The following is a 13,585-nucleotide window of genomic DNA, read 5'->3' as shown; positions in this document are numbered from 1 at the left end:
GTGTGTGTGTGTGTGTGTGTGCTTCTACGTCAGCCTGCCGTCTGTTCCCCAGAGATAATGCCCTAGCCGGAGTCTCAGCCCATATGCTCTCCTTCCAACCATCCCCTACACACATACACGCACACACACACACACACACACACACACACACACGCACGCACACACACACACACGCACGCACGCACGCACGCACGCACGCACGCACGCACGCACACACACGCACACACAGACCTGCACGCCCCCCTCCTCTGTGTTCTTTTTCCATTTCACCTGTGAGCTAAACGGGGGGACATTAGAGCCGTGCTGAAAGCCCATGTCCCCTCTCCCTCCACCACCCTCCACTGCACAAGATTAAGCCGCACAGGCTCACACCCATTTCTACAGTGGAAAACACCTCACTTGAGAAAAGCACATTTTGCAGTGTTACACATGCAGTATTGCCAGATTGGGCTGCTCCAGTGGTGTAGTCTACTGTTTAGAAGTGGGTATACTGTATATTCGGCCAGACATAGGCTCGGTGGTTACCAAGCTAGGGCTCGGGACGCCACCCCCTCGCGACCAATCTAAGTGACAAAAATGTTTGCGTCCATGTATCAGAGTTGTTGTACAAGGCACTTGAGCAAAGAGGCTATATGGTACGAAAATGTATTGCATCTCAATATCTCAATTTCCAACTCTCCATCGGAAAGATGTTCAATAGTCATGCCCTAATGCCCTAGTAAAATCTATTCTATCTATCTATAACAGTTCTTCGTCATTCATTTTACTTTTTAGATTAAGCACCTTGAGTAAAATGTGACAGTGCTTATAATATAAATATAAATATAATATAATATAATATAATATAATATAATATAATATAATATAATATAATACAATACATAATATAATATAAAATAATATAATACAGTATAATGCATAGGCCTATACCTGCTCTTGGATGTCAATAGATTCCTGGAGTATTTCCCTAGTGTATACTGCCATCTAGTGGTCAGATTTCGGAACTGATCCTGGTCACGAATGATGGCTTACCCACTGGTGTTTACATTCACCTGAATTGATGGGATAAAAAATCCAACAAAGTTTTGTTGTGCAAATCTGAAGTTTGTACTTTCTGTGAAGTAAAGGTCATGAACTTGGGAAACAATTACTGATCCAAATTGGAAGTCACTATAAAAATGATTATGTTATGAATATGTTATAAATAGTGTGAAAGGTTACAGTTTGATAATGCAAATTTCAACCAGAATTGAACATAATAATGTAGGCTAATAAAAATTGTAATAATACATTAGTACAAAAAGGGATTGAAAAAAGAATGCACAATATATAGAACCTTTCAAGGGCACACACATGTGACAATATACAGTGTAGCCTTGGCTATATTTATTTATATATTTATTTAAATGTTTTTGGTATGGGGCCAGCTTTGGCAAAATTGGCCCGGTGGAGATGGAGAAATTCTTTCCCAATCCACCCCTGATCTTTGTACTCATCGGTCATAAAGCAAGGCCTAACAGAGTGATTGTTTTTAAAGTAGCAGAACACCGATCACATCATGTAAACAGTTGTGTGTGTTCGATATGCCCATTTATGTCATAAATGAAAATTAAAATCATTAACAATTGGGCAGAACACTTAATATTTAAGCTTGAACTAAACTTGAATGTTCGTGAAAGTTAGACGAGGGGGTAAGTCATAATGTTATTAAACACCTTAGCCTACCTGTCACCGCCCTGGAAAGTCTACCCTGCAAACGCGAACCCACGGATGTTGAGATGATAGTTGTATAATCCGATCCAAATGGTGAGAACATGAGTCACTCCAGATGTACAAGGACATTTCGTAGATGCCTCGAGTTTACAAATTTAGCAAACCTTTAGCAACTACCGATACACGCGCCATGCTAGATTTTTGTTTTGATGGATGAAAGGCAGAATATCCGCGTCTGATTGGTAGGATCGCAAATGAAACCATAGTTAAATGGACACCTGAATTGTAACTATTCAGCCTTTTCGGCATAGGCTAGCCTAACCCCCGGGCGCCGCCATCTTTCACCTGCATCATTACATTTTGCATTTTATGCTACCAACCACCTACAGGATTAATGTGCGTATAGCCTTGAACTGATTGGTGCTGGCCATATAATTATGATACCGGTTAAATATGGCGCCGCTGTGACAGCAGCCCAGTGGTCAACTGAAAGGCGTTCATATCTGGAAATACCTACCGTCGAATGATTGACGCAATCTCCGAATTAATAAAGTCTAATATATCGCTGTGTTGTTAAATTACAATGCTTCCATGAGAAGTGGCCGTTGATGAAACGGATATTCTAAATATTGAAAATTATTTTAAAGTGGGTATACTGAACATTAGAAGTGGGTATACGGTACATTAGAAGTGGGTATACGGAAATTACCAAAATTAAGAAGTGGGTATACGGCGTATACCTGCGTTCTACGTAGACTACACCACTGGGCTGCTCAGGATGGCCGTCAAAAAAAAAGGTAAAAACGACATTTTGGCGGGGGTTTTCAGATTTATTGCCATAGAAATCAATAAGATTTAGTTTAAATTTTGTGGGATTTAGTGCTTCCGTTCCAGGCTGGTTTAGAACTTTTTTTTTTGGCCTGGAAATCATCAGTCTCATCTGGCAACCCTGTAGGCTGCACATGATTAAGTCCCATTTCTACAACACCTCACTGGAGCAAAGCACAGTTTGTAGTGGTACACTAATTCAACACTAAGACGTGAATAAGACCTAAATACGTACATACACTATTGGAGAGTGTGAAATTTGAATCTCTTAAGTTTTAATTTAACATAAACAATAGTGGGCATAGTGTTTAACATTCTAGCTACAGTGGATGCCCTTCTAACCAGTGCAAATGAAGGGGAGGAAAGAAAGGCTTTGGCTTAGCAGCTTGACCATTACTGTAAGCCGTACTAGCCATCTATGTCTGCAAGGGACCAAATAGGCCTACCAATAACAATACTCTAACGTTTTGCCAGAAAACAAGCTCATTCAACTCACTGGCATGGCACCACATAAACAAAATAATGGGCGTTCAGATAGTGTATTCATATAAATAGGTAAATAAATAAAAAACGAATGACAGCAGATAACCTACATTTTCAAACGTCAGTCCGCCTTACATTGGGTCTGTCAGATCTGTCATGCTGCTGGACTTGTCACACCAGTATAATGGTATGGTCTGGTAATAGAATGGTATGATAATGGCCCTCAAGTGAACCCTGTCAGCATGGTAGCATTTAACGTTTGGACAACTAGCATTCTTTTATGCTGAGACCACTGACATGGGAGCGTTTGTTTACTTCACTACTAATAGTGTATTTCTCGAAACCAGTTGCTAACTACATAAGCTACTTTGTTGCTTGCGGTGCAATTTTCCATTGACAACTACCCAAGTTGCTAACTGGCTAGCAACTATGCTTTCAATAAACGCACCCCTGCTTTTAGACGGTTACGCTGAGGGTAATGAAAGCTGGCGACAACATACAGGTAAGTGTTAACAGTGTTAATAAAGCACTTACCAGAGTTGGACGAACACTTTATCTGCCAGCACACTTTATCTGCATGCCTGGCATGCTTCTACCTGGACTCTTATCCTACAGCCTTTTCTATACTAGGAATCTACACTCTGAATTAGGAATCTTTACTGCATTACACTGTTTATATTCTCCAATGCAGCCATAAAGGACAATCACCTTTTTATGCTCAAGCGTGCATGTGTGTGTATCTGGACTCTTTTCCTACGCCTTTTATACACTAGGAATGTACACTCTGCACTAGGATTCTTTACTGTACTGCACTGTTTTTTTAGGGAGAGGGATGGAGAGAGAGGGAGATCTGGCTTGGGCTGAATGTACGTAAGAGTGAGCTATATATGGTTAATATATGTGTAACGATGTGTGTAATGTCTTGTGTGTAATGTCTTCTGTATTTATGTATGTACTATGCTACTTGACACCTTAATTTCCCCCTGGGATCAATAAATGATAGTCTACTCTACTCTACGACACAGATGCTGGACAAGATAACTTAAAGGAAATAAAAAATGTCTGCAACACTGTTCTATGCTCCCAAATATTAAATGGCACAACGTTTTGGAGACTCAGTCCTTGGTACCATTTAATATTTGGGAGCATAGTGAACGGCGTTGCGGATATTTTTGTATTTCCTTTTACTTACCATTCCTGCCTGACAGGAGACAGACTGGATTGCGAGCAAACTATGCGGCAGGTACATCGATAATGCATTGCATAACGCCAGAGTGGTCACTTAATATACAGTAATAACGGATTACATAATACCACCGTCTAGACACATTAGACAGTGAAAATGTGTTGCGTAATGGTGGTGAAGTGCAGATGGTCCAGATGGAGAGAGAGAGATACTTAATTTGCTGAGAGAATATTCTGTTTTGGAGGAAGGAAGCCTCCAACTGAAGTGGACAAACAAAATATTCCGTCATTCAGTGCACTAGATGGGATGTAAGCTACCGTACATTTGTGCACTGCAAAGTGCATTAGTGAATGCATTCAATTTTTTGCAGGCATGTGGTTGTGACCCATCACCATACCTGAAAAGATATCCACCCTACTCTACCAACATGATCCAAAAACGTTACATCATTTTGTTCTGGGATTTTTGTTTTTATCAGCAGTTCCAGAATAGTCCCAGTTGCTTGGCACCACATAGTAAAAGAAGCATGGTTAATTCAACCCTTAGAGAACATTGTATATGTTTAAGTACTCTTCAAGTATTTACTCTATTATTAAATTTAACATGTATAGAGTACACTGAGAACAAATACAATATATAAGATGTTAAATCAGAGTGTTGAACTAACACCGCATTTTTTTTAATTATTGTGCAGTACAGCAGTACCAGCCAGAGCAAGCACAGGACTCAGGAGAACAACGCTGTGTGGCGCAACATAAGATCTGCCTCTTTTCACCTTCTCTGCTGATGTGACGGGCCAGGACTGTCACATGATCAGCAGCAAGCAACAGAAGAAGAAAAAAAATGCTTTTCAATCAATAACGGCCCTCGTTTACAGCTCGACATGTGGGAGGCGGTGTAATGCGGAGGAGGTCCATAAATTATGCAGCGTCGGTTATCAGCAGCCTGTGTAATGTGTTAGTATGTAAATGAGCAGGGAAGCTGACAAGGGGGGACAAAGGGGTCAGTTGTCCACGGCCCAGGGAGATTGGGGGCCCATAATTGGGTCCTGATCACATTGAATGTATTGCCTGGGGCCCTTTCAGAGGAACTTGTCCTGGGTCCAGCCAAAGCTATCAGCGGCCCTGTAAATGAGACTTGCGCTGCATGGGTGGATACACGGGGTGGGATGTAGATCTACGAGGTGAGGAGAGATGAGGCTGCATGACACTTAACAGCGAGAAAACAGGAAATCAGGCATGCGTTTCTCGACAACATCATTGCTAACTGAGTTAGCAATTTACTTGGTTGCAATGCAATTTTCCATTTCCCACCTAGTAAGTTACTAGCTGGTTATTAGCAATGATGCTTTCAAGAAACAGGGTCCAGAATTGAAGGCCCATATTATTGTTAACCCTGGCAATCAGCTGAAACAACAACCATAGTTTTACATACAGTGAGTGTCTCACTGTAAATCAAATAAAAACAATAATAGTATAATGTTCACAGACATGGTAGATTTTTCCTATAACTATTGGGATATCGTTTAACTGGTTTTTTGTTGTTGTTTATTTTGTTTCATGTTGGTTATTTGGTTGATTCCATTATTTACTTTCTTGTGCTGTATTTTTCCTGCCAACCTGGGGTGGAAAGGAGTAGGGTTGTGTGTATAAGTGAAGGGAAGAGAGTCTTTGGTCTTTGTTGGTATACAGGTGGGAGAGGGGAGAAGAGTTGGATCTGAGGGGAGGGGAAGAGGGGTGAGGAGAGAGGGAAGAAGAGCCGGATGTGAGGGGAGGGGTGAGGAGAGAGGAGGATCCTTTGGTCATGTATGGGAAGGGGGCGAGGGGAAAGGGGCCTTGGTCGTAGTAGATAAGGTTGGCAAGGGAGAAGGAGTGAGGAGAGAGGTGCATTGGTTGCAGGCAACAATGGGAGAGGGGAGAAGGATATGAGGAGAAAGGAAGAGAGGGTGAGGAGAGAGTGGCTTTGGTCGTAGACATGGTGTTAGAGGGGAGAGGGGACAGAGATGAGGGGAGGGGAGAAGGAGAGATGGGAGAACAGTTGGATATCAGGTGAGTGGTTCGGGGGGGGGTTCAGGGAAAGGGGCTTTGGGTGTAGACAAGGTGGGCAGGGAAGAGGGGAAGAGGAGAGGGGCTTTGGCTGTAGACACGGTGCTAGAGGGGAGAGGGGTCAGAAATTAATGGAGGGTACGGGAGAAAGGAGAGAGGTCAGAGATGAGAAGAGGGAAAAGGAGAGAGAGGAGAAGGGTCAGAGATAAGGAGAGGAAAGAGGGAGTGAGCAGAGAAGGGCTGTGATGAGGTCGCCATTCTCTCATCACCCTGTGGACAAGTTAGCTAGCGGGGAGAAGGGGTCAGAGAAGAGAGGGGAGGGGAAGACAAGAGAGGAGATGGGAGGTGGTTGGGAGGTGGGGAAGGAAGGGAGGGGGGAAATAAATAAACGAGGGGAGGCGGGGTTGGAGAAGAGTGGGCAGGGGAAAATAAGTGAGGGGTCGGAGAAGAGTGTCCTGGAGAGAGGGGAGGGAGGGTTGCACTGTGGTAGCCTGGAGAGAGAGAGGGAGGGAGGGTGGTGGTGGTGTGGCCTGGAGAGAGAGGGGAGGGAGGGTGGTGGTGGTGTGACCTGGAGAGAGAGAGGAGGGAGGGAGGGTGGTGGTGGTGTGGCCTGGAGAGAGAGAGAGAGGGAGGGAGGGTGGTGGTGGTGTGGCCTGGAGAGAGAGGGGAGGGAGGGTGGTGGTGTGGCCTGGAGAGAGAGGGGAGGGAGGGTGGTGGTGGTGTGACCTGGAGAGAGAGAGGAGGGAGGGTGGTGGTGGTGTGGCCTGGAGAGAGAGGGGAGGGAGGGAGGGTGGTGGTGGTGTGACCTGGAGAGAGAGGGGAGGGAGGGTGGCTGGTGATGGTGTGGCCTGGATATGTCAGCAGAGAGCCAGACTCTTCCACAGCTGCTGCAGCCAGAATAGAGGCACCATCTATCACCACCCCTCCCTTCAGGACTCGCCATTGTGTGTGTGTGTGCGGGGGGGTAGCATTTGTGTGTGTGTGTGCGTGTGCGTGTGTATGTGTGTGTGTGTGTGTGTGTGTGTGTGTGTGTGTGTGTGTGTGTGTGTGTGTGTGTGCGTGTGCGTGTGCGGGGGTGTGGCATTTGTGTGTGTGTGTGTGTGCGTGTGCGTGGGGGGGGGGTAGGGGGGGGGGCACTTGTGTATGTGTGTCTGTGTGTATGTAGGGGGGGTGTCAGAATGTGTGTGTGTGTGTGTGTGTGTGTGCGTGCGTGTGTGCGTGTGTGCACCACATGTGTATGTGAGTGTGTGTGAGTGAAGAGAAAGAGTAAAGGTGTGAAAGAAGCATAATAAAAGGAAAGAAGGATAGAATGGAGAGAGGTGGTGGAGAAAGAGAGATTGAGCGAAAAAGAAAGTCTGTGTGTGTGTGTGACAGAGAGCGAGAGAGAGAGAGAGAGAGAGGGAGAGATGGGAGGGAGAGAATAAAAGAGAATGAGACACCGGAAGAGAAGAGAGCAGACGAAACTTTATGTTGAGCAATAACTCTGGTTTATTCATGAGAACACAAATAGTTCTCTCACTATAAGCAGGAGCCTGGAGGTCAATGTGGAGGCGAGTCGTTTGGTCCAACACAGAGGCAGTGTGTGTGTGTGTGTGTGTGTGTGTGTGTGTGTGTGTGTGTGTGTGTGTGTGTGTGTGTGTGTGTGTGTGTGTGTGTGTGTGTGCGCGCACGTACACATGCAGGCACACCCACATTCTGCATTCTAAAGGTCTTTACTGTATTCATGTCCAATTCAAGTGTAGACAACACAATATACACACATCCAATATAAACACAATCAATCATTTAATCATTTGCACAGCTAAACATGAACAAAACCAATGAACTACTAAAAATCCATGCATGTAAACATGTACGTTCACATCCAAACATAGTCATGCTTGTGATACCCTCTCTACAGTAATTAACTATGGTATGCTAATGCTAGTAAACATACTTATGCTAATGGGGTTCTCCAGCAGTCGGAAGAGAATCAGCAGCTAATTATGTGTGGAGCACGTCCAACTCCACGTAGCCGAGGACCGGGGCCGCTGACAGCATTGGCCAGGCCCGGGACAAAGCCCTATGAAAGGGTCCCCCACGCAATACATACAATGTAATGAGAACCCAATTCTGGGCCCCCTCTCCAGGGCCGGATTAAGGCACAGGCTAGATATGGCTGCAGCCTAGGGGGCCCCACCTGTCAGGGGGCCCCTGATTGGCCAAAAGTTAAAAATTGCAGAATTGTGACAAGACACAATATTGAAAAATTCATCTGTTGTGTTGAATACAATTGGTAGACATGTTATCCTTAATTCTTAATTCATAGTTATGACACTGTCTATGTACATTTTTTGGAAGATTAGCCTTCCGGGGTGCCCCACAGCAACCTGTAGCCTAGGGGCCCCAGTACATCTTAATCCGGCCCTGCCCCTCTCTCCCTGGGCCCGGGACAACATACCCAATTGTCCCCCCCTGTCGGCTGCCCTGCCAAGGACAATAACAGATGTCTCTCCTTCCCGCTTCCCTCTCGGTCCCTGTCTTTGTTTATGCCTTTGTCTTCTTCGCCTCTTTGTCTTTCTCTCCACCTTTCTCTCTGTGATTTTCTGGTCTTCCTTCACTCTACATGAAAACGTCTTTCAGCCATAATGCAATATCTATTAAGGGCAGTGCATTGTGGACCACAATACCAATGCACATACGTGAGAGAGAGATTGTCAACATCTAGCCTGCCATTTTTTTGCACACCAGATATAAATTGTGCCTTTGTGCTATAATTAGGGGGCACGTTTACATGTAGGGCCTATATAGTTTGTCATTTGCGCTGTCCTGAAAAATAAAACTAAAGCAGACCTGTCTGCAGCTTTTGACACAGTCAACCACAAGATCCTCATGAGGATACTCACAGCCATGGGAATCACAGGCGTTGTCCACTCATGGTTCAACTCCTACCTCTCTGGACGCACCTTCAGTGTGTCATGGCATGGGAAACTGTCTACGACTCACACCCTCTCCACAGGCGTACCCCAAGGATCAGTGCTGCTGGGACCCCTTCTGTTTGCAATATACACCTTCTCCCTGGGACGTGTCATTCAAACACATGGGTTCTCCTACCACTGCTATGCTGATGACACCCAGATATACCTGTCGTTCCGTCCAGAGGACACCACGGTTTCGGAACGCATCTCTGCCTGCCTCACCGATTTGTCAACATGGATGAAGGACCACCACCTACAGCTGAACCTGGCCAAGACAGAGCTCCTGGTGATCCCAGCTAAAGAGTCGCTCAGTCACAACATCAGAGATCAAGATCAAGATAGGCTCCACCATCGTGACCCCAAACAAAGTCGCCAAAAACCTTGGCGTCATGATTGATGATGAGCTGTCATGCTCCAACTACATCAACTCAGTCACCCGGACCTGTCGATTCCAGATGTCCAACGTACGGAATATCAGACCTGTGCTGACACAATATTCTACACAACGACTGGTCCAGGCCACGGTCCTGTCCCGCGTTGACTACTGCAACTCACTCATGACAGGTCTACCTGCTTGTGCGCTAAAACCTCTGCAGATGATCCAGAATCCGGCGGCACGGTTGATATTCAATCAACCCAAAAGGACCCATGTTATTCCTCTATTTATTGAGTTGCACTGGTTACCGATCGCCGCCCGGATCAAGCACAAGGCATTGACCCTTGCCTACAAAACCATCACAGGAACGGCCCCAGCTTATCTGAAGGACCTACTAACGCCCTATGTTACTGGAAGAGAACTGCGCTCATGCAGCACAAGCCATCTGGCTCTGCCATCCAGTCGCTGTAGGTACTCCCAGTCAAGATTGTTCTCCGTTGTGGTACCCAAGTGGTGGAACGGTCTCCCAGAGGCAGCAAGACTAAGCACATCTCTTGCAGCCTTCAAGAAACAACTAAAGACCTTCCTCTTTCGAGAGAATCTACTAGGCTAATGCTTGAGCTGGCCTTGCCCCAGGGCAGAATCCTGACATGATGTTTAGTTTAGTTTAGTTTGTGTGTGTGTGTACTCGTTATTTACTCTATATAAAAAAACTAAACCCTCTTTGCAACTGCACTTGTTGTTCTGTATATCTCCTGTGCACTTTGTATTTGCTTGTGATGTTGGCTTGATTATGTCCTCTTTTGAAAGTCGCTTTGGTTATAAAGCGTCTGCCAAATGCAATGTAATGTAATGTAATGTCATGTAAAAAGCAAGTAAGAAAAGTAAAGCATTCTCTCTCTCTACCTCCATTTCTTTCCTTTCTTGTCTACCCCTACCCCTCTTGAAATTCCCCTTCCTCCTCCTTCATTCCTCTTCTGCCCCTGCCTCTCAGTCTCATCTCATTTTGTTCCTTTTATCTTTCCCTCTTTCTTTATTCCATTGTCATACTCTACGGTCCCTTCACTCTGTTCTTTCACTCTTCCTTTATATTGTATCTATATTGGATCCACCCCACCCCAGCTACACACACGTCACCCTACTACCATCTGGCCGCAGACACGGGTACATGCACGGCACGCCCACACCAGCCAACTTAGGGTCAGCCTCTTTCCACAAGCTATCAGGTTGCTGAGCCCCCCAAACCACCATAGGCAAAGAACCACTCCTCCATTCGTCATCATTTTTTTTCATGTATTTTTTAATGCCGATACTTATTAAACTCTTGATACTTTGTTTAAACATATCCATTTTTCTTTTTAGTTTTTGGTTAAAGGGAAGGTTTTCATTGCTCCTTAATTCTTGAATTCATATGCATATGAAAATAAATATCCTTGTATTATGTGGCTGAGGACTGGGGGAGGTGATGTATCTGCAGGCTGGGGAGCCTATAGCCATGGCCTGGATCTATATGCTGACCAATGGGTGTGCATACACTGATTGTGTGTGTGTGTGTGTGTGTGTGTGTGTGTGTGTGTGTGTGTGTGTGTGTGTGTGTGTGTGTGTGTGTGTGTGTGTGTGTGTGTGTGTGTGTGTGTGTGTGTTTGCGTGCGTGCGTGCGTGTCATTACAAACTGTCATTACATGTAGTGACTGATGTGGTACAGAATAACAAGTGACATTAAGGAGGATGGGGGGGGGGGGTCCTTAAGGGACCAGCGGATGAGGGACTCACAGGGAGAGCTGTCCCCATAACAGGTCATTGGACACTACACTCTCATTAGCATAGCATTAAAGAAGACGTGGCATGCAGAGGTCAATGGTATAGCGTGCCAGTGTGGTGTGTGTGTGTGTGTGTGTGTGTGTGTGTGTGTGTGTGTGTGTGTGTGTGTGTGTGTGTGTGTCTGTGTGTGTGTGCGTGTGCGTGTGTGTGTGCGTGTCTGTTTGTGTGTGTGTGCCTTAAGCAGTCTGGCGTGACTGTGATCTGAATGCCCAATGTGTGTGTGTATGTGGTGATCTCCCACTTTAATAGAATATAATATAGACCATAATCAATGAATAGTTATTCTTTCTTTCTTTCTTTCTTTCTTTCTTTCTTTCTTTCTTTCTTTCTTTCTTTCTTTCTTTCTTTCTGTAGCCCTGTGCTATATTTTGGATTTAATTCATGTGAAGGTTGAAAAGTGTTAAAATGTTTAAAAACGTTTGTAATGTATTTTCTAAGAACTTGTAATAATTCTATGCCATTGTACTTTTGTTTCTGCAATATTGTATTTAATTTGCGTTTTCAATATGTGAACATTTATTTTCTTGAATTCTGATTGGCCAAGGACACTGACCTGTGAACTGTTGCGCAATGGGAAGTGACTCGCCATGCGGTTTCAGTTCGTCGGAGGATGGTGAAGGAGACAGGCAGCAATGTTTGTGCTCTCCTGCTAGCAGGGGATTAGCTCTAACTTTCCTAGGCATTGGGGAAGTTTATGCTGCAAAGTGGTCGTCTGGGGTACTTTTAGAGTATTAGAGCTAAGACTTGTGCATCGGGACACCATTGATTTTGTTTTATTTCTTTTGAGAAGTTGATCGCCAACCGTGGTAGCAGAATACCGCGGGGGACCAGTGCATTTGCGCACGTGAGGTTCGAGGCTCAGTGAGACGGCTCGCGCTGTAGCTGTGCTTGTGGACTGTGTGCTCTGAGTCATCCGGAACACCGGGAAGTTGTGGAACCGTCTAGCCCAGACGACCGGGATCGACGACCTGGGTGGAGAGAGGAAGATTCGGCCGCGCTGCTGTCCAGGCGAGAGGCGCGTGTTCGAGGAGGAACAGTGCTGCTGCGAGACCCACGCTGCTGGCGCGTGATCACATGCTGCTGCGTGATCGCGTGCAACGTCGCTTCTTTCACTGCAACAAGGTACAGGCCAGTCTTTCTTTTATTTTCTGCTCTCTGAGTGAAGCGGCCAGTGTATCATTTTCAAGGCCACAACGCACCCGAGCGTCGAAACAGGCCTGCACCAAGGGTATTTATTATTTAGTTATTAAGCCGGCATAGGAGGTTTACAATTCATTGTGCACTTGAACTGTGTATGTTTTTTCATTGTTATTGATGGACATTGAATGCTATGGACATTTGAGGTTTACCTTTTGAGGTGTATTTGAGTTTAAAGGGTACTTAACCAATTTAAAGGACATCTTTTATTGAAAAGGGTTTTGTGCTAAAGCACAAATATTACTGTGTTTACTTGACTATAAGAGTCATTTGTATTTCATTAGAAGCTTTGAACCCACTCTTGGGTGAGATTTTTGTTAATTTATCTAATTCATGTAATTTCATTTTGGAACATTTTTTAAGTAAAAACAAGAAAGATATTTCATTTGCAATTCATTATTCATTGTGACATTCTTATTACTTGATTAAAAAGGTATATTTACAGGGTATTTACCAGGTAATTAATCTCATAACCAACCGATTTAAACTACTGCTGTTTTATCACCAAAACTGATAAGAACTCAGGGCGCCCCATACTTATTTGAGTGTTTTACATATTTTTAGATGTCTTGCCAGTAATTTAGGCAAGGGGGCGCTACACAAAATGGAGGCACCGCTGGGATGGTTATGAGAATTTTTTGAAGTATTTTATTTTGTCCTAGTACATTTTTGAACTTTTTACTGAAATTTAGAAACTTAAAATTTTCAGTCATGGCTGATAGTAAGTTGCAGGCAGAGCTTAGGGAGTGGTGCGACACTGAAACTATTGATGCTACTCACGCCATACTAGTGGTAGGGGTGGGGGAAGATCTCGAAGTGGCCAAAATTGAAGAAGAGCTACATACAGTCCGATGTTGGGGTCGTGTGAGAGTAAGGGGGACAAAGCCCTACAGTGATGGCGATGGCGTACTGGTTCTCTGTGAATGCAAAGAAGTCATTGATCCAAGTGTAGTTCCTCCTGAAGTCCGACCCACAGATG

Source organism: Engraulis encrasicolus, chromosome 22, assembly GCF_034702125.1.
Source record: "Engraulis encrasicolus isolate BLACKSEA-1 chromosome 22, IST_EnEncr_1.0, whole genome shotgun sequence".
NCBI classification, from domain to species: domain Eukaryota; kingdom Metazoa; phylum Chordata; class Actinopteri; order Clupeiformes; family Engraulidae; genus Engraulis; species Engraulis encrasicolus.
Note: the sequence above shows the minus strand (reverse complement) of the source record.